Source organism: Halichoerus grypus, chromosome 7 (genome assembly GCF_964656455.1).
Source record: "Halichoerus grypus chromosome 7, mHalGry1.hap1.1, whole genome shotgun sequence".
Lineage (NCBI taxonomy): Eukaryota > Metazoa > Chordata > Mammalia > Carnivora > Phocidae > Halichoerus > Halichoerus grypus.
In genome coordinates, this window is record NC_135718.1 from 139,567,765 (window position 1) to 139,590,570 (window position 22,806).

Below are 22,806 nucleotides of genomic sequence, written 5' to 3' on the forward strand. Positions count from 1 at the left end.
AAATCTTTGAGTGTTTTCTGTCATAGTTCTGCATATAGTTTGAACTGAAATAGAATCTGTATATCTACCATAGGAGTTAAGAGATATGGCAGTAGAAAAAGAAAAAGTAGGAGAAAACACTGAATAAGATAACAGGGAAGAAGGAAGAGAAAGGAAGAGAGGAAGCAGAAAAAAGAGGTCATCTATATGGAAAAGGGGAAGAATATCTGTTATAATAGACCAAATCCTCTAGGGATTTTTAAACTTCCCTTCCATAGCAGAGACCTAGACCATGGAAGATTCATAAAGCTCCACATACAACTCCACCTAAACATACCGCTTGAAAAAGAAAGATTATTTCTTTATTTTCTCAGAAAGGACAGCAAAATGTAGAAACTCAATTATTTTATTTGAGTCCACAGCAACATGATATAGAAAAATGCCTAATGACATATAGAAACAATTTAGTCAGTAAGCTTTTACATATATCTGATTGTACTGGAAAATAATGAAAGACAAATTTGAAGAGTTTCAGCAGTTTGCCTTGTGGTGCTATGAAGGTTAATGTTTGATTAAAATGAAAATAAGAAATCCATGTCAAAGGTGTTTTTACCAATATTTATGTGCAAAAAAATCACTGTTGTTATATGTTGAAAAGTAATATTGTACAGTAGTTATAACAAAATAGCATAGTGGTTGGAATGCAATTTTTAAAGCCAGATTATATAGGTTTTTGACAGAGTCATTTGCTCATTGGGTAATCTTGGGCGAATATTCAACCTCTTTTTTCCTTAGATTCCTCATTTTTAACATGAAGATTATAATAGTGATGTTACAAAATTTATCATACAAGTCAATTTGTACAAATTATTTAGAAAATATAAGTGCTTAGTGTTAGTTTTTGTTTTACATTTATTTTTAAGTGAGAATAGGTAAGTTAGTGTTGATTTTTATTTTATTTTGATACTTCATTGTGTATGTTGTGTGTGTTTTAATTACTCCCTCTAAATAAAATTTAGAAGTCTAGAATATGGTGATTATCATAACATAATAAAGTTAAATTAAAAAAAAGTCTAGAAGATAAGAAACTGCTTAGGATGGAAGACATTCATGGGGAAAAAAAAGAGAAGGAAACTACTTTTCAGGTATATTATGGTTTCAGTAAAGAAAGATTATAAGAAATGATGATATTCTTAGTTTTTATTTATTAATATTTTTTATTCATGTGTGTTTAGTGATTAGGCATAGTTTTTAAGCTGAGAGTCATTATCAACTGTGTGTTTGCAGCTTCTTCCCCATCTAGTAACTTGAATTAGTGCATAAAACTATCAAACTCCTTGACTCCTTTAACTTCAATTCACTTCTCATTTTGTGTTGAGCTGTAATTACCCAGTTTTCTTTTAAAAATTTCAATTCTAATTAGCGTTGCACCAAAATCTTTGTCAATTAAGAGTATCTTCCAATACTGATTTGATGAATACTAATGGCTACATTAATGAGAAAATATAAGTGCCTCAGGATAGATCCTTTTGTAGACTACTTAAAAATAATCAACAGTACCAAAATTCAAAATAGCTGGAAAAATAAATTTAAAACAAATGCAAAATGCAAAACTTCCTCTTAATATGTTACCAAAGACACAGCAAACAAAGGAAGCTTGTTTGCCATGTGCATCTTCCCACCAATTAAATCATGAGGTAGCAATATTCTTATAGGTTCATTAAGAATTTCAAGTTAAAGAAATGCTGATTACAGATATATATTTTCGAAATAAGATCTCTTTACTGATGAAACAAAAGCTGCTGATTTCCTTCTCTTTTTAACTATTTTTTTTGATTCTGCGCTGTGTAAGGGAAGAAAAATAATCTTCCCTCTACCCTTCTAGGTTCTTGGCTGAAACACCCTCTGTGATAGAAGATTAACAGGAGAAGAACAGAACTTTAGTAACATATATACCTCCTGTATAAATGGGAAATATCCAGGAAAACTGAGTAACTCCCCAAAATGGCCCAAGCTATCACCTTAAATACCATCACCCCTAAAAACAAAAGATATTGGAGTGGAGGCTGTTGGAGCTAGGTATGGGAGGTTATAACACAGTAAACAAGGGTAAGGTTGTCATGCAAATTGAAGTCATTGCCTTCTCCATTAATAGTTTTTAGAGATTTAGAGTCATCCTCTTTTGGGGTAGAGAGGAGATCCCTTTACAAATGGAGATTTTTCTTATAATTATAAATGTCATTTTCAGAGGTTTTCCTGTTTCTGTCCTTTTAAAAAAATATTCAGCTTAAAAAATATTCAACTCAAAATAATCCTGATGCCAAAGAGGTATATTTTGGGGTGACATATTCTGCTCCCCTTTAGCTGTTATTGAATTTTCAATTATTCTATAATACTACTAAACCTTTAATAGAAATAAAGCAAAATAAAGCAAAATAAAGGTACTTTTCGAATAAAACCTTTGGAAAACATATCTGAAGAATGTGGAAAAGTCAGAAAAACTAAACATTATTTAGAGAAGGTGATGTCTTTTTCACTCCTTCTTACTCACCCAATACCCAACTAAATTTGTCCAAATATCAAATTCAAATTCAATGGAATACAGCAGCATAAGAGAAAGAAATAGGGTCTAGAGTCAATTTTGCAAAATAGGCTTCCCCAGCAAGCCAAGACCTTTTTCCCACATTTTTCCTTAAGTTCTTTTAACACCTAAAAGCTTCAAAAGGACATTGAAAATTCTCTTATCTGGTTCTGGCTACTATTACAACTATCCCAAAGCCATTAGGAATCAGGCAGCATCCCATCTAGCAAGTAGAGAGATGCTCTGAGGAGCTGTACAAAACAGAAGATTTTTATAGGAAGAAAGGGGGCAAGGAGTTATTTGCAAAAGAAAGGAAAGGATTGTTTCGGACCAAGACATCTTATGGGTGGAAAGGGAATGGCAGGGTTTTTATGATACAGATGACTTCACTAATGGTGATCAGGAAATTTCAGATTGACTCTTAAAGGTCACATTCCTGGGATAGGTCGAAATAGCAATTAAATCTTGGTTTTCTGTAGTGAACAAGGACTCCGTTTTGGACTTGTATCTTTTTTAACAGAATTCATGTCCTACTGCCCTCATCTTGCTCCTGAACTCTAAACGGACTGCCCATAATCATGCTTTACTCTGCTATGGTCACAATCTAGAACAAAAGGGTTACTTACCTTTTGTTAAACATTAGAAAGCTATCTGCTTGAGCAATGATGGAGATCTTTTCTTCTCTGAACCCACCCACAAATAAAAGTGAAAAGATTTTAAGACTAAATTATCCAGAAGATTTTATAATGAGTTTCTAATTGCCATATCAATGCATTCATCCATTTCAATATGTGTAAGTAAGGTTATAGAGAAAATAGAAAAGTAAATTGATTCAATCATTGTCTATATTTTCAGCAATATATTTTCTAAGTTCTAACATCCCTGAGCCAGGTCATCAGGGTATACTTTACATAATGGTGCCTGGCCAATGCAAATGTAATATAATAAATTACAATGGGCTATAACCCTTTCTGTCCTTAAGGGAGAAACAGAATAAAATCAGAATAGAATAGAAATCCCTATATATAATATATATATATATATATATATATATATATATATATATATATATATATAAAAACTTGTTCCTTTGAGTATCCACCAAACTTTCAGATAAAAACCGGATGAAAGACAGAAAAAATCATTTTAACATTTGACACAAACATTTTTGATGCCCCATTTTCATGTGGCAGTATTAAAAAACAAACAAACAAAAAACAGAAAAAAGCATCCCATATGTCTTTTTTTTATAATTTTTTTTCCTATTTGTTTTGTAGTAGTTCTATTTATGTTCTACATCAATATATTTTTGTTATGTGCATTGTAGGTATCTATTCCCAATCTGTGGTTTATCTTTTAACTTTGTATACAGGGGCTTTCAAAATTAGAGTTTCAAGCTTTACTGTGCTAACCAGAAAGAGGTCTATACAGTGCTGTTCCGGGCAGTAGGACTGTAACTTAAAGGGAAACTTTCATAATATCTAGAGCCCTTGATGTCCTATAAATGAAGGAAAAGGACATCCTCAAATTCCTTGTAGTAGGAACCCACTTAGGTGGCACCAAACTTGACCTCCAAATGGAGCAGTACATCTAACAAAAGGAAAAATGTTGGCATCTACAATACTGAAGAGAACCTTGGAGAAGTTTCTGCTGGCAGCTCATGCCATTGTTGCCGTGGGAATCCTGGCTGATGTCAGGGTCATATTGTCACCTGCTAAAACCCAAGACCTGACCTTTACTGCCCATGTGCTTGTACTCATGACCTTTTTCCCACATTTTTCCTCAAGCTCTTCTTTCCAGCTTATCTCTTAACTAAGGCCAATGGAAAGTGAAAACACCCCTCAAGTGATAGCAACTGTCCTGACAAGACCTCCAGCCAGCCCAGACCACCCATAGCAGTTTGAGTGTAATCCCCTACTCATACCTGTGTAAATGGACCATAGAATGACCATCAACTACGTTTACCTCATTATAATACAAAAATCTCTGCCTAAGGAGGAACACAAGCCTCATTTACATAACACAACATATATACATGTCTCTCTATATATAAATATATATATTTCCTTAAGGTGCATGGTGTCCTTATGCCTGCCTCTACAAGGATCCCCTTTTTCATCCTAACCCTAAATAATAGGAACCTATCAAACCTTGCTCAGGAGTCACAGCTTTGGAAGTTATTCTCTATAATCTGCTTATTGGTTGCAAAGTTCCCTTTGTGTGATAACTCACCTGGTGTACTTTCCATCTGTGACTCATCAAGGAGCAAACTCACGATGGTTTGGCTACGATGTTCTCCAGGAACACTGGTCCATGAGCTATGCTGAAGCTGCTGCTGTCATGGAGCTACTCCTACTCCTAGCTGCTTCATTCCTAGAAATTTCACTAACCAGATCAAGTTAGCCTCTGGGAGCCATAATTTCTGGAGGTAACTGATTCCAGGGCTGACCACCAGCCCCTTCATAGAGGCATCTTTTGTTAACCTGCTTACCATTGCTTTGTGTAATACAGACTCGCCTCTGCTTGATGTGGAGTTTGTCACCCCATGCAATAATTGAGCTTACTCAGTGGGTCTGATCTGGTGGCTGTTGGCCCAGGAAGTGCTATGCGTACGTGGCGCCATCTCCCATAAAGACACATGGAATGTCATGCCTGATCCAAACTTCTCCAGAGATCCTGAAGAGTTTGAACAGTAAGACAGGCCACTGCTGAAAAGCCTACATGATCAAAAAAGAACTTTGGGGTGGCAGACCGGTCTGAAGTCATGCAGGTGGCCTACTGGCAGTTCCCTACTGAAGACAGCAGTGCTCAGTTTGCCGCTGAAGCCCGCTCTGCAGGTCCCGTTGCTGAGGCCACTGAATGGGTAGGAACAATGACTGAGTGGTCTTAAGCTATTCTTCCACAGACTCTTACACAGAAAATGAAAATAAGGGTGATGGAAAATAAACAGTTTCTAAAAATTGTGTCAAAAAATCCTCCACCCCAGGGATTTTTCATAATATGTGCAGTGAATTCAACATTAGAAATCAGCTATGGTCATCAGCTGTCAGTAGGCATTCACTTTTCATTTGCCTTGATTAGTGAAATACTTTGTCAGATACTGAATAAAGTCACTGACGATAATGTCCATTCATAAAAAAATCCAACATTTATATAATTTGTTAATTCTTTTTTTTTTTTTTTTTTGAGACAGAGAGAGAACATACAAGCAGGAGGGAGGGGCAGAGGGAGAAGGGAGAAAGAGAATCACAGGCAGGCTGCATGACCAGCACAGAGCCCACTGTGGGGCTCAGTCTCAGACCCTGAGATCATGACCGAGCTGAAATCAAGAGTCAGACACTTAACCAACTGAACAACCTGGGCACCCCTGTTAATCCTTATCTTGCTACTTTTTATTTTGTTTTCTCCACATTTAAAAAAAGAGATATATCTTACTCCTATTTCACATGTGATATCTCATTGCTCTGTATAAAAATGAACCTCTTTAAAAAAATAAAGACCTAAGTAGCTGGAGGTATACCTCTTCTTAATATATAAAATGTAAAAACTTTCTATTTTCTAGTTTCTTTCCACAGTATTCCATATGGAAATAGTAGCAAAAGATGTTCTTTTCTTGTGACTTTGTTTTATCTGTTCAGAGGAAATACTCTCTGACTTATTTGCCTTTCTTCCTTATTCACAGATTGATGTGCTACCTTTTAAAGCATGGAGTCAGAGCCATATTTTTCCTTGAATTTTACATACTGAGCATATATCTTCTGGTAAGTTGCACCTTTTGTTCTTTTTTTGTGGCTTTTATGCTTTGTTATTCCATTAGTACAAGGCTAGCTATTTCTACAAATGTCCCACAGAGAGAATATTTCAGTGACTTCCTTGACAATGCTGAGAAGTCTTTGTTTAGCATTCATTCTGCCTTCTAATTCTGTGCTCTAATGTCACTCTCTGCCTTCCAGCTTAATTCAGGTTCGCTTATTCTTATTCTTTCAGTCTCTAATCACTGCCTCTTATATCTTTCAATTATACAAATCTGAGCACAGCTTTGGTCTGGACTCAAACAAGTTTGGTCTGTCACTTAAGTTCATGTCCAAAATAGTTTTTGATGTTTGTTACAACTACTACCTCATTGTCAGCCCCAGATAAAATTGTCAGAAATTCACTGCATAATTTTGTACAATTTTGCTTAGAATAAAATGAATTTTGTTTGGAATAGACCTATGAAAAAACATGCCATTTAAAAAAATAATTTGATGGGAAGTAGAACTATTAAAATAAGCCTATGTATTAATAAAATTATTTATGTATAATTAGTATCAGTACACTAATTTGAAATTTGTGGAAATATGCACTTTAAGGCTTCAATAACTTCCTAGGGTAAGTAATAATATAAGGTATCTTAACAAAATATTCTAAAAACTAATGTAGTACAAATTGGGATGATTTATAAATATAACTTTTCTAATTATTAATCAAATTTTGACATTATTAGTCTCTATATTATATTTCTTTGAAATTAACAAACTTATGTTTCTTTAAAAAATATGCATTTTGTGAACCCTAGAACAATGGCAAGAAGAAAAAACAAAGAGATAATTACTAGACTAATAGTAGGAATAAAATAGAATACTAAAAAGCATTAATCCAAATAAAGGCAGAGAATGCAAAAACTGAAGCAAAGAACAAAAACAAAAATAGAAAACAAAGAACAGTTTAAACTCAATCATGGTGATAAGTGTATTATATACAAATGGTTTAAACTCAGGGTGTAAGGCAGAAATTGTAATGAACTATAAAAAGATTAAACTATGTTTTCCACAGGAAAACTACTTTTTAAATGAAATCATTGTTTAGATCTAAATGGACCAAGAAAATATATCATACAAATACTATACAAAAGATACCTAGAGAAGTAACATTAATATTACATAGTAATTAATAGACACAGAATTTAGAACAGGAAAAATTATCACAGATAAGGAGGAAAATGTTACAATGACAGAGGGAGATATTTATAAAAAAGATAAATAATCAGAATTTTTATGAACCTAATAGATATATTTTACATAAAGCCATAATCAATAGACCTGATAGGATAAATCGATAAAAAGATAATTATAGATAAAGTTTTCAATACTTCTCTCACAGTCCACTTTCAAAACATATCATACCACTATACTTAAATTATAGAACCTTACAAAAATATACTTTAATTTCCCCTTTCTTGTCTTTGGACAATATTCATTATATATTTTATATCTACTTATGTTGTAAACTACACAATTCATTTTGAATATGATTTTTTATATATTTGGAAGAGCTACATAACTCTGTGGACTGATATTTCCTTAAATGATCAATGGAGGATGCTACAAAACCATCTGAAAAGCATCCATTCAAAGCATAAAATAGACTAATGAATTTTAAAGTAACAAATTACAAAAAGTACATTAATATGGTTTCAGATTCCTTATTGAAATTAACCTTTAAGAAGCTACTACTTGTCAAATTTTGACATTATATCAAAGAAAAATATCCACGATTATTTGAAAAGGAATACTTTTAGAATACTTTTAACTTTTCAAATTACTTGTCTATATTAAGAACAGATTTTCTTCATATACTTGAATTATAAAAAAAAATAGATTGAATGCAGAAATAATTGTGAGAATCCAGCTATCTTATATTACAGAGATTTTCAAAATCTAAAACTTTGCCACTCTCTTCCTCTCTATATATAGTTTTTTATTGAGGTATAAATGATATATAACATTATAGTAATTTCAAGTATCAACATAATGATTCAATATTTGTATATATTGTGAAATGATAACCACAATAAATCTAGTTAACATGAGTCATCATAGTTGTTACAATTTTTTTTTCCTGATGAGAACTTTTAAGATCTACTCTTCTTAGCAACTATCAAATATAAAATATAGTATTATTAACTATAGTCCCCATGTTGTACTATGAATTTTTTAAGTTTATAACTGGAAATTTGTACCCTTTGACCCCTTTCACCCATTTTTCCCACCACTCACCCAGCCCCTCTGGCAACCATCAATCTAGTCTCTGTAACAATGAGCCTTTTTTTTGAACACTGGCTGAAAGACAACGTTTTATTACTTTTATGTACAGAAAATTCAACAGCGTCCACTCAGCCCAGTTTGGTGGCCAGTTCTTTAGCCTTTGCCTTTTCCAGCTTGGCGATGCAAGCCACAGACTTCGGACCCAGGACATTGCCTCCGCAGTGGCAGCGGATCTCATCGTATCTGTCATTATACTTGGTCCTGATGGCTTCCACCAGCTTTGCCAGATCTCCTTTGTCTTCCAAGTTGACCTGTGTGAAGGTGACAGTGGTGCAGGTCTTCCTGTGGACCAGACGCCCCAGCCTGGCCTTCCCCTTGATAATGCTGTAGGGAACCCCATCTTACGACACAGGGCAGGCAGGAAAAACCACCAACTCAATGGGATCCACATCATGTGCAATCAGTACCAGCTGAGCCTTCTTGTTTTCCATCAAGGTGGTGACAGTGTTAACCCCAACTCGCAGGACAGGTGGTCTCTTAGTGGGGACATCCCCTTTGCCCGCAGCTTTCTTCTCGGCCCAGGCCAACAATCTCTGCTTCTTCTCCTGCTTTGTCTCTGGTCTGTCCTTGTGGGCCAGCTTAAGCAGTTGAGTAGCTGTCTGGCCGTCCAAGGCCTGGGTGAACTGGTTAATTGCGGGAGGCACTTTTAGACGTTTATAGAGAATAGCCCTTTGCCAATGCAGCCGGATGTAGCGGGGCCATTTGACAAAGTGGGTGAGGTCCCTTTTGGGCTGGATGTCCTGTCCGATGCCAAAATTCTTGGGCCTCTTCTCGAACAGGGGATTGACCTCCTTCTTGGCCTCCTGCTTCTTCACGACAGGGTCACCTTCTTCCCCTTTGCCTTCTTCCCTTTCAGCATCTTGGGTTGCTGGAGGAGAGAGCACCTTTTTTTTTTTTTTCAAGGATTCCACTTATAAATGAGATCATACAGTACTTGTCTTTCCCTGTCTGACTTATTTCACTTAGCATAATGCCCTCGAGGTCCATTCATGTTGTCACAAATGGTAAGATTTCCTTTCCTTCTTCTGTAAGGATGAATAATATATCTATATACCAAATAGACATTTAGGTTGCTTCCATTTTTTGGCTATTGTAAATAATGCTGCAATGAACATGGGGGTGCAGATACCTTTTCGAGTTAGTGTTTTCATTTTCTTTGGATAAACACCAAAAGTGCAACTGCTGGATCATATGGTGTTTTCAATTTTTTGAAGAACCTCCAAACTGCCTTCCATAGCGGCTGCACCAATTTACGTTTCCACCTACGGTGTACAAGCGTTCCATTTTCTCCATATTTTTGCTAATATTTATTATTTCTTATCTTTATGATAATAGCCATTCTAACAGGTATGAGGTAATATCTTGTTATGATTTTGATATGAATAGAGTTATATGTTAAATAAAATATTTCTTTACATTAAAATATAGCAATAGGGGCGCCTGGGTGGCTCAGTCGTTAAGCGTCTGCCTTCGGCTCAGGTCATGATCCCAGAGTCCTGGGATCGAGCCCCGCATCAGGCTCCCTGCTCGGCGGGAAGCCTGCTTCTCCCTCTCCCACTCCCCCTGCTTGTGTTCCCTCTCTCGCTGTGTCTCTCTCTGTCAAATAAATAAATAAATAAATAAAATCTTTAAAAAAAAATAAAGAAAATATAGCAATATAGTGGATTTTATTGTTACATTCAATCAATAAGGAAGTATTAAAATTTTTCAGTTTTAGTTTATTTTCTTATTGTGGTGAGAACACTGACTTGAGATCTACCTTCTTAATGAATTTTTAAGTGAACAATACAGTGTTGTTAAGTATAGGTACAATGTTACACAGCAGATCTCTAGAACTTACTTATCCTACTTAACTGACACTATACTCATTGAACATCTCCTCATCTCCCCAGCCCATTGGGGAGATGGCAACCACCATTTTATTTTCTGTTTCTATGAGTTTGACTATTTTATTCTTTCTTTCTTTCTTTCTTTCTTTCTTTCTTTCTTTCTTTCTTTAATTTGAGAGAGAGAGAGCACACAAGCAGGGGGAGTGGCAGAGGGAGAGGGAGAAGCAGGCTCCCTGCTGAGCAGGGAACCCATTACAGGGCTCAATCCCAGGACCCTGGGATCATGACCTGAGCCAAAAGCAGATGCTTAACTGACTGAGCCACCCAGGCGCCCTGAGTTTGACTATTTTAAATACTTCTTATATCATGCCGGGGTCATCCACATTAGCATATAAGACAGGATTTCCTTCTTTTTAAAGATTGAATAATGTTCCATAGTATGCACATACCAAATTTTCTTTATCCATTCATCCATCAAAGGACATTTAGGTGGTTTCTATACCTCTTATTGTGAGTAGTGCTGCAATGACTATGGGGGTGCAGATATTTCTTTGATATCCTGATTTCAGTTCTTTTGGGTTTTTGAGAGATTGCTTAATCACATATTTGTTCTTTTTTTAGTTTTTTGAGAAATCTTCATGATGTTTTTTCCTAGCAGCTGCATCAATTCCCAACAACAGTGCACAAGGGTTTCAATTTCTCTACATCCTCTCTAACACATTAGCTTTTGTTTTTTTGAAAATTGCCATCCTAACAGATATAAAGTGAAATCTACATAAAGAAAAGCTCTATCTCAGAATAGATTGATATTCCTGAGGCTAAGCAAAGAACATGTGACAGTGGAAAAAAATAAGAACAATGTTTGGTATACTGTTTGTTTGTTATTTTTCCAGCACTTTAGAATGTTCCTCTTTGTCTTCTGACTGTATAATTTCTTACAGTATGTCTGTGGATTCTTATCATAATTCTCTGTATATAGAGTCTCTAGTTGTTTTTAAAATATTATTTTTGATACTAGTTTTTTTCAATTTATTTATGATGTTCTTAGGTGCTTATACTCCTTGTGGTTCATTGAACTACTTGTATCAATAGGTCTACAATTTTCTTTAAAATTGGAAGGTTTTCTGCCATTTTCTCTTCAGTTTATTTTGTTTTCTTCTGTCTCTGCCTGTTTGTTTTTACCTCCCTTTCCCATCCATGTCATACTAATTCCATACACATTAGACAGCTTGTATTGTCCTAAATTACACTGAGGGTCTTAATTATTTTTAGTCTATATTCCCTCTGTGTTTCGTTTTGGATAGTCTCTATTGCTCTGTCTTTAAGTTCAATGATCTTTTCTTCTCTGTTATTTAATCTATAGTTAATTACATCCAATGACTTTTTATTTTAGACCCTTTAGTTTTCATTTCTATAAAGTCGATCTAGTTCTTTTATTTTTTCCTTTTCTCTCCTCATTATTTTTCAGATTTCCTTTAGTTTTTTAAAAATATTTTATTTATTTATTTGAGAAAGAGAGAGAGAGCACGAGCAGGGAGAGGGGCAGAGGGAGAGCAGACTCCTGGCTGAGCAGGGAGCCTGATACGGGGCTCGATTCCAGGACCCTGAGATCATGACCTGAGCTGAAGGCAGATGCTTAACCACCTGAGCCACCCAGGTGCCCCTAAGATTTCCTTTAAATCACTGAGTACATTTGTGATAACTATTTTAAGGACTCTGTCTATTATTTCCATCATTTTTCTCAATTGAGTCACTTCTATTTTTTTGGACTTGATATATTGCTTCTTCACATCACATGACTCTGAGTCTAAACTTCTAAATTTTTAATTTAACAATAATACTAGAAGCAAGTGTTTATTGACTGAATATTTTTATTAGTTACTAATTATGTATTACTTTATATTTGGATGTTTATATATGTACATATGTCTGTGTACACATATACACATATATATGTGTACACAGATATTATATACAATATGTATTTTATATATTGTGTATATATATAAAATGTATGTGGTTCTTATACATTTATTCGATATATAGTGAGTATACAGTATATATGTAATATGTTTATTCTGTGTACATATATACTTTCAACAGATATATAATTACCATATAAATAAATTACAATACCCAAACCATAAAAATACAATTTCAAATTCATTGAATTGTACAGATGAAAAGGACTTGCCTAGTCTCATTAGATTACAAATAAAGGAAATACAATCATAAAAATTGAAATTATTGCTTAAAGTTAATAACAGGGAGAGACCTAAATCATAAGTCCTGATTCCAGTTTGATGTGCTTGCCACTTTATCATCCTATTTAATCCAAGAGATTTCAATAAGCCACTCCTGGAAATTTCAAAGCCCAGTAGCTTCAGACTAAACAATTTATTACCTATATTTTAAGAGTCTCATGCTCTACCGACTGAGCTAGCCGGGCACATGTATTACCTATATTTTAAAAGCCATCACTTTTGCTTGAGGTATCTCCTAACACAAGTTATTTCATATTGGAATAACATAGAAAATAATGCATATTATAAAAAATTATTTATAGGTTGTTATATCACACTAAGTAAAAAGTATGTGAGCATATTAGGGGTGCCTGGGGGGCTCAGTCAATTAAGTGTCTAACTTCGGCTCAGGTCATGATCTTGGGGCCCTGGGATCTCTCTCTCAAATTAATAAATAAAATCTTTAAAAAAAAATAGTATGGAAGAATATTAGAGTGCTTAGTTGCCTTTGTGTTTTTAATTAATTATACTGGATTTTTAAATGTGAATTCATCATTTCTCCACCAGTACAATTCCTTGTTAGGCTAGATATATGCACAGTTTAGTGGATATGCAGAGGATGAAAATGGACTTCAGAATTCTTTCATTTAAGAATAATTCATTTAGTACATAATTATTGAGTGCCTACTCCTTGCTAGGACCTTATAAAACGGCATAATATGACAAAATTAATATTTCCAGCATTCCTCTAAAATTATCACTGCTGTAATATTCAAGTGCATTCTATTAATTAGTTTATAGAAAGTGACACTATATATTGTTTTCCTCTCAGTGACTAGGGAGAATTTATTAACAAAATAAATTAAACCTTTTTAAATGAATGAAATTTCTGAGGAGTTTGAATCAGATTCTCTAAAATATGATTTATAGAGTAAAATTCTATATATACATATCTATCGTTATAATAGCAAAACCTTCACACATATTATACTATTATAAAAAATAGACCACTTTTAGTGAAACACATGCAAAACTCTTTTTTCAGTCTTCTTTTAACATAGACATTATTTTATATTCATTTTATATAAAAGAAAATACAAAACAGTAGAAATGATATAGATAAAAATGACATGCTTTTTGACTCCTGTGGAGGCCAGGAGAAAAATAAGCCCTTTGAAAATTTCCACAATTTTTACAGTATTGTTTATTATAATCTCTAATGTCTTAATCCTTTCCTCTATAAACCTAATATCTTTGTAAAGCAGTGTTTTTCCTTAAAACCAAATAACACATATTTTTAAACCTCATTCCACAATATTTACCATTTACTAACAGAACATGATCAGCATTCTTAACATTTATCATATTACTTCAGATCTGTGTAAATTGAAGACTTATTCATGGGACCCTGAATATTTCTTCACAAACTCTGACTTGATTATTTTAAATGACTTTTAATCTAAGTCTCCTAAATTGTCATAAAAATTAGGCTGATTTGCTGTCCCTCTGAGACTATGGTATAAAAGCCCATCCATCATGGTGTATCTAATTAAGAAACTAAGTTAAGAGGTGTTTGAACAAGATATTTGAAAATCTCAGGGGACCAGACAATTGAATTGGTATTTCAGACATATCAAATTAGTTAATGATTTGGGAATCTTTATTCTGCAAGAGTATGTAAATTAAAAAAGAATAATGAAATTCATTAAAGCTTTGTATCAGGGAGGAAGGAGGACCCCGTGCACCGCTGCATGTAATTATAAGTACCTGCTTCATTCAGATAGAAGGACAGGAAGCTAGGGAAACAAAAAAAGCAATTTGAACAGGATTAATTTCATATTGGACATAGATAATTACAATTATTTTTCTTTATATTTTCAGGGTATCTTTCTCATAATTGACAAACCCATATTTGGTAACGAGGCTTGTTTTCCATTTTCATTTCACCACATGAACTTGTAAGATAAATGTCTTGCCATTCAAAATGACAATAGATGTTGAACATTTTCTTGAAACTTAACAAAGTATTTTATTTATTCTGTCAGCCTATTTTGATACTGAAAGAAGCAGAAGAATAAAATCACTGCTTTATCCAAAAGCATGGAGTGAATGGAATATTAAAGCTCACCCAATAAATAACTGGACTGAAATATGCATTCAAAATGTAAACAAAACCTTTTCTCCTGTTCCAAAGCACTATACTCATGGCTCTTTAAAAGCATATAAAATAAGAATGCAACCAATGATAATATTATTTTGCTAAATAAAATAAAAATAATTTCTTCCATTTTGTATTATTTGTCCATCAAAAAATATTCATTTTTTAATGTACCATTTAAAAAAGTTAAACTAAAAAAAAAAAGTTAAACTCAATAAAATATATAAAGGGTCTTCCAAACTTGGATGCTTATAGAACATAGTCTAGACTTTTATGCATAAGGAAACTGTAGAAATATAAAAGCCAGATGTTTATTTGAACTATGATACTCCATTTAAAACTATAATATGCCAGGGACTATAGGATATTAACATGTTCTGCCCCAATGCCTTCCTCTCCTTTCTCTGCCCTTACTATTCCCTCCAGTCCAGTAACCTCTAGGGTCCATATTTGACTTTTATGAGAATTCTGCCTTTTGTTAACCTCGGAAGCACAGAAAATTGTAAACATTTGCAAAATAGTATTTATTGTGTCTACAACGTGAATGTTGGAATCATTAAATTGTTACACATCAAAATTAAAAGAGGTGAGAATACAGTGGATAAAGTATTCATTCTCAATAGGATTCTCATTGAGATGGAACTCATTCAGAGTAACACATGAACAGTAAAACTGGAGACAGATATTCCTAAAATAGAAATAGTATTTATAAAAAAAAAATCCTAAGATAGAAATAAAGATGTGAACAAAAGTTTATGCATAAGGATATCCATTGCCATATTATTCCCAATGGTAAGAATGATGGCAAAGCAATAGGGGAAATGGTTAAATATACAATCGTAAATCCATCAGCTGCAACAGGCATGGATTAAACAGGCTTTGGAGGAATATTTAATGACAATATAAAATGGTCATGATTTAATATCACGAATGAAGAAAGCATATTTTTGAGAAAAAAGATATATTGCATAATTTGATTCCAAAATCATTTCTTTTAATTTTATAAATATATTTATATGTAGAAAAAAGACTGAGGGGTTCATAGTCTCTCATGGTTCGTCTCCCCCTATGATGGACTCTGAGAAACAAACTGAGGGTTCTAGACGGGAGGGGGGTGGGGGGGTGGGTTAGCCTGGTGATGGGTATTAAAGAGGGCACGTATTGAATGGAGCGCTGGGTGTTATACACAAACAATGAATCATGGAACACTACATCTAAAACTAATGATGTAATGTATGGTGATTAACATAACATAATAAAATAAAATAAAATAAAAAAGAAAGAAAAAAGACTGAGCGACACCTGGGTGGTCCAGTCGGTTGAGCATCCAACTCTTAGTTTCAGCTCAGGTCCTGATCTCAGGGTCCTGGGATCCAGCCCCATGTTGGGCTTGAGGCCTGCTTCAGGCTCTGAGCTCAGCACAGAGTCTGCTTGGGATTCTCTCTCCCTCTCTCTCTGCCCCTTTCCCATCTGCTCTCTCTGTCTAAATAAATAAATATAAAAAAAAAAAAAGACTGAAATAAAACGCACTATTATATTGACAGATTGAACTCTAAAAGTCTGAATTAACAGTGATATTAATTTTATTCCTTACTGATTCCCGTATTTCCATATTGTTTTAAATGAAATTATACAATAGACCCCATTATTCAGTTTCACTTGCACAGTTTTGGTTGCCTGCGGTCAACTGTGGTCCTGAAGTAGACGTCAGTCATCTTTCTGATGTTTTGTCAGAAGGTCAGTAGTGCCTAATGCTAACTCAAATTCATTCACCTCCCTTCATCTCATCACATAGGAATTTTATAATCTCACATCATCACAAGAAGAGTGAGTACAGTACAGGATATTTTGAGAGAGCAAAAAACACATTCACATTACTTTTATTACATTATATTATTATAATTATTCCATTTCACAATTTGTTATTGTTGTTAATCTCCTATTGTGCCTAATTTATAAATTAAACTTTATTGTAGTATAAAAAACAGAAACAGTAGAAAAAACATAGTGTATATAGGATATATAGATAGTGGTTTTAGGCATCCATTGGTGGTCTTGAAACATATCCCCTATGGATAAAGGGTGATTACTCTAAATTTATCAGAAAAAAATCAATAAAAAAAAGTAATTCCTATAAGATTTATTTTCCACTTAAAAATATACTTTCAAAAAACAGAAAATTGCTTTTTAATAATATTGGCCATTAAAAACATCATGGTATAACGAATTTATTTTCCCTGATGTGGGGGAAGATCAGTTTCATTAAGTTTATTAAATAAATGCACAGATAATTATGGATAGAGTGATAAATATATATAAGTATAATTTTCTAGTTAGGATATAGTAATATATAATATAATATTATATTATATATTATATGTATAATAATATATATAATTTTCTGGTTACTAATATTTGGTAAAAATTGTAATTAACATTGTTTACATTTCCTGAAGAACTCCTGGCATAATACTTATAAAGTTTCTTCATCATTATTGTACATATTGTGTTTATTGTCAAATTTCATTTTATCTAATCTCATTTTGACACTAGCCCAGGGTTCTTGGTGGTCTGAAAAAGTCAAGGTAATGCCATTTCCCTGGTCAGATGATTATGTCAAAAAAGACTCCCAATTTAAATCAATGAGCACCTAGAATTCTTCTACCCAGCATGGTGGCTTCAGCAGTATTTATATAGGCTAAATTGGCTCAGTAAGAGCAAAGCTTAGGACAGAGGTCCTATGGCTCAGAAAGTCCTCCCTTTCCTTTTGGAAATCTAGTCACCATGGTTTCTGTTCCCAAGAGCAAGACAAAGAAATATGTTGGCCCATAAAAGACAGCAGATCTACAGGTATCCCACCACCTAACTGAGCCATGCCTGGAACTCATCTTACTTAAGGATATTTCAACTACATGAGTCAATAATAAATAGTTATTGTTTAAGGAAATTTAACTTTTGTGTTCTGTTACATAAAATTATCAGCATAACAACTGAAACAAATTTAATTTTATAGTAAATTTCTTAAACCTTGCATCCAGTTATATTGAACTATGATTCAGATCACATGCTCTGCCTTTAAAATTACAGGGGATTTTTTCTTTTCTATAATTCAGGAATTAGTGATATGAATATGACCATATCCTGCCACACTAACATTGTAGTATGAATTCTTCTGCATTTGAAGTGCATTGTCAGTTTGGTTTTCAACAGGGGCATGTTTACTTTTTACAGGCAGAATTCTATATTTAAAAAATAACATTATAATTCATTTGGAAGTCCACTCATAATGGACAAGTTGCTAACTTTAAGGACAATATTTCATTTTGTGGAATTTATTCACATATTTATCCCTATATATTTTAGTACTCAGATACTTTTATAAACTTTCGATCTATTTTTATTTCCTTTAAAAATAAAATTTTCTGGCGCCTGGGTGGCTCAGTGCATTAAGCATCTGCCTTCGGCTCAGGTCATGATCCCAGGGTCCTGCGATTGAGCCCTGTGTCGAGCTCCCTGCTCAGCGGGGAGTCTGCTTCTCCTTCTGCCCGCCCCCCCCCCCCCCCGCTCATGCTCAGGCACGCTCTCTCTCTCTCTCTCTCTCTCCCTCACAAAAGCAAACAAATAAAAAATCATTAAAAAAAATAAAAATAAAATTTCCTTGTGGGGAGCCTGGGTGGTCCAGTTTGTTAAGCAACTGACTCTTGGTTTCAGCTCAGGTTGAAACCTCAGGGTCCTGAGATAGAGCCTGGTGTGGGGCTCTGTGTTCAGCATGGAGTTTGCTTGAGTTTCTCTTGCCCTCTCTCCCCCACCCCTCTCCACGCACGCTCTCTCTGTCTCTCAAATAAATAATCTTAAAAATTAAAAAAATAAAATTTCCTTGCAATGATATATTCCTGATATAACTCAGTAATGTGTATATATAACCTTATTGAGTTAAAATTCTCGTCACACAAAAAGCATAGTGAAGATGTATTTTTTTAACGAAATGCCATGAACGACTGGCCACGTCTTAAATGGTTTCTAAAACATAGCATGCAAAAAAAATTGTAGTGGAACTATCACAGTGATGTTGAATGTTCGCACTAAACATGTTTGCATTTTTGAATGAATTTTGAAAAGTCACTCTAAAATCTAGATCAAAATTTACTAAAATAATCTATCATTTTTCAAAGAAGTGTACTACTTTGAATCTGATTATCTTAGAAAAAAAACCACATTCATTAAGCTAGCAAACAGGATGTCATGATTGTGAAAGGCAGGACTAAATGTCCGTAATATATCAATAGTGATAAGTATTGTTCTACTAGACAGAATGGGGAAAAGGTATAGCCATTACCTAATTCGACCTTAGGCCAACTTCTTAATGGAGCAGTGTTGGGTGTGAGCCCCTGGGCCTTTAATACCCAAACTTGTCATTTCTCTTTATTTACCTGTTTATTGATAAATTCATAGATCTGCTATATGGATATAGTAAAATATATCTTTAGTGTTACTATCCACATTTTTACAGTGGGAATTTCACATAAGTATCAAATGAAACTCGGTTTTAACTCAGAAATAAATGTTTCCATGATGACTAAACCAGGTAAGCACAGATTTTTAGAAACTAAAACATCTTCACAGGTTAATAATATTCCAAGTAACATTCACCATGGATATGATTATCAAAATGAGAAGAGAATAATATAGAATATTAGGTAATCATTTTAAATATATTCAATGATGTGGTATAGGGCTTGAAATTGAGATTCAATGTTAAGTGCTGTCTTGACATCTGGAAAAATTGGGAGGACTTCAAACGGCCAAACCACCAGTTTCCCTCCCCACTCTGCTTCCTTGGATAAGTGTTAGCCAAACACTTCTCCTTATCACGGAAACCAGGCATAGATTCTGCGTATCCTTGAGTGGCAGGTATAAGTTCCCTGCCAGCCTGCAGAATTATTCAAAGAAGGCTGTGCCAACCAAAGTTCACCTCATCCTCTTGTAACTACAGAGCCTGCCTCCCACAGCCTCTGTTTATCTACTCTGTTCCTGAACTCAGAGCCTGCATGGTCCTGCCAGGCTGGGGGTATATGTGACAAGTAAATTGCTGTCTATGTCATCTGTCTGGTGTTGGGTGTTATGTGTTCACCCACCTTGATCTATTAGAGTGGAGGAGAGGATCCTTTCCTCACCCCTGGGGTGGATAGTCGTTTGGGAAAAGAAAATTCAGGACCTTAAAATGTTAGCTATCATTCAGACCACGAGGCCTCTTCCAGATGATTAGAAAAGCACCACCCCAACATTGCTAATGTTTCTTAGATTGAATTGTATTTTATTGTCTGTGCAAATCACAACTTAGAATTTTCTAGTTTTCATAGTCTTTATGCCTTTGCACTGCACTCATACCCCACAGCATCGCTAATTTAGAGTGCCTGATGCTCCGATTATAAAGTTGGATAGTAATGTATGCCATTCAATCCTAATGACAAGTAAATATTCTTGTTCTGATTGGGCTGATTATTGTGTACTTTACATTTAGTGCAATGTATGTATTTGTGTATTGTGTACGATAGTACCCAGATAGTGTGCCAACATCAGATGCCTGCTGCATTGCTCATGCTACCCTGAAAATACTAGAATATGAGTTTACCCTCCAAAGATATTATTTTCTTTGCATTTCTTTGAACAGGTGATTTTTTTTTCCAAAGAGGGCAATACCACCATGAGATGAAGTAATATGATAAATCTTTGTAAGAAGAATCTCTTTATTGGATAAGGTTAGCAAACTAATGTTGTCAGAGATCGTATTACACTATCCCTTGTGTATGCTTGAAGTGCGATTTTCAGAAAAGATCATTTCAGAGAAGTAAAGAATAAATCGCTGTATTCTCTCTCCAAAATCCTTTTCAAAATAGATTTGACAGTTGAGTGATTACACCTCTAATGGAGACTGTGATAGAATATGTGAGATTAAAAACTCAGCAGCTTCATCCACAAGGTGCTGAACAAAAGGGGTCAATAGAAACACAGAGTCCCCCATATCAAACCCAGATACCTAATCAACTTAACTCTGCCCTCAATACATAGAGGTTAAGAGCTGTGCCTGCCAGTCTTTGTTGTTCAGGTTTCAAAACCCTATAGTTTTTCCTCCTATAAAGATCTTATCAATCTGTTCAGGAACTTTGCAGCTAAAATTCATATCTGAATGTAGGAAGGTATACCGGTAAAAATAAAACTTTCCAATTCTCTTTAAATTTCCAAAAGAGCTGTTAGAAGGAAATGTGTGAGGAATTATATTTGTCTAGTTATTGTTTAAGTTAGACTTTGGGGTTAGAATCTTAGAGAAGAAAACTAAACAAAGAAATGATAAAATATCAAGTACTAATTTGTGTTCTATTAGAATTTGCACATATATGGGCCCATTCTTACATTTTACCTTAAAGAATTATTTGTGTTCAAAATAATGGGACACATATATCTCCTACAGGTAAATAAAACATGCCATAAATCAATTGTCTTCTGAAAAGGTAGCCCAAGGATTCTATTTCCTACCTAAAGTTTTATCATTTAGCTAATTGGCTACCTTACAAAGAAATATTCCTAGCAAATAGAATTTAGCTGAAGAAACATAGATAGCAAAACTCTATAACTTAAAATATTTTAAAATACTATAATCTGTTCATTGTTGAGAATTTGGATACTTTTATGTTCATGTCAGTGTTTTGGTGGCCAGAATATTGAAGAAGTAGAGCTGTAATTCTTTCTGACCATTTATGACCCTCTCCTCCTCCCCAGTTCTATACAAGGTTTCTTCTGAGACTACAGCTGAAGACACACACACTAATTATCCAATTTTGGCTTTCATTGTAGATATTAACCAAATATAGACTATCAGCCTTCTCATTCTTTGCTCCACAAAAAAAAAAGATATCTTTTCTCCCATTATAGCAGTATTTTAAAACAAAGAGCATGTTTCAGATTCATGTGAAACATTTATTTGTTTGTATGTTTATAAATGACAGGGGCCCAAGCACTAACTCAGACCTACCAAATCAGTACCTTGGACAGAGTGGGGCCCAGCATGTGTATTTTTCAACAATTCTTGGTTAAGAAATCGTGCTCTAGGGAGCAGAGATAATTATATTACTCTTCCTGGCAGCTGGAGTTTTCCTGCTGACTTTGTCTCTGCTGCTGCTTGCTCTGCTGCTTGAGCACCTCTTTTAATAACAGGTGTGGAAGGCCCACTGCTGGCAAAGTAGAGACCAACACCAGCATCCTGAGCTGGGCTCTTTATTAAGGCTGTTGCTCTCTTCACACCATTAATTCTGGTCTGAAGCCAAAGAAGGAATCCTTTTTAAAGGTGGGATAATTTTCAAAACCAAAGAGTATCAATGCTCAGTCTTATGACTGAGTCTAAATTAGGTTCTAAATTCAGAGAATAAAACTCTGCTTCATACTTATTAAGAGCTGTTTGTATTCCTTATATTCCTTGCTTACACTAGCATCAGGCATTGGATTTACTAAAGAAAACAGGAAAGGAGACAAACTTCCAGCAAGTGTGCAATAAACTGTGAATGCTGAAGCCAAGAGTCATGGTGGCAATCAACAGTGCAGGCGTGTGGTGAGAGGCTGTCCTAGAAATGAAGCAAAACCAAAGGTGACTCAAAAACTATAATGGGTAGACACAACAGGAAGAGTGAGTCTAACAGTAGTAGCTGGTTACTGTAATTGACATTTGTCAGATTCGTGATCACCTCTTGAATAGCATTTCCATAACTGGGGAAATTTCCATCAGTCCCGTCTTTCAGAAATCCAGAATTTTAATTCTCAGACTTCCTGGCAAGTAAAATGTGGATCTATACTTTTCCAATCAGACACACAAAAATTTGGTTCATAATAAGTGTCTGATGGCAAAGACTTTGTGCTGCAACCTCAGTGTTGTTGCTAC

At 34.5% G+C, this 22,806-nt stretch overlaps 1 pseudogene; it reads right to left on the reverse strand.

Moving 5' to 3' along the window:
- Positions 1–8,644: 8,644 nt before the first annotated feature.
- Positions 8,645–9,511, reverse strand: LOC118553113 (large ribosomal subunit protein eL8 pseudogene; annotated as a pseudogene).
- Between the last annotated feature and the right edge of the window lie 13,295 nt (positions 9,512–22,806).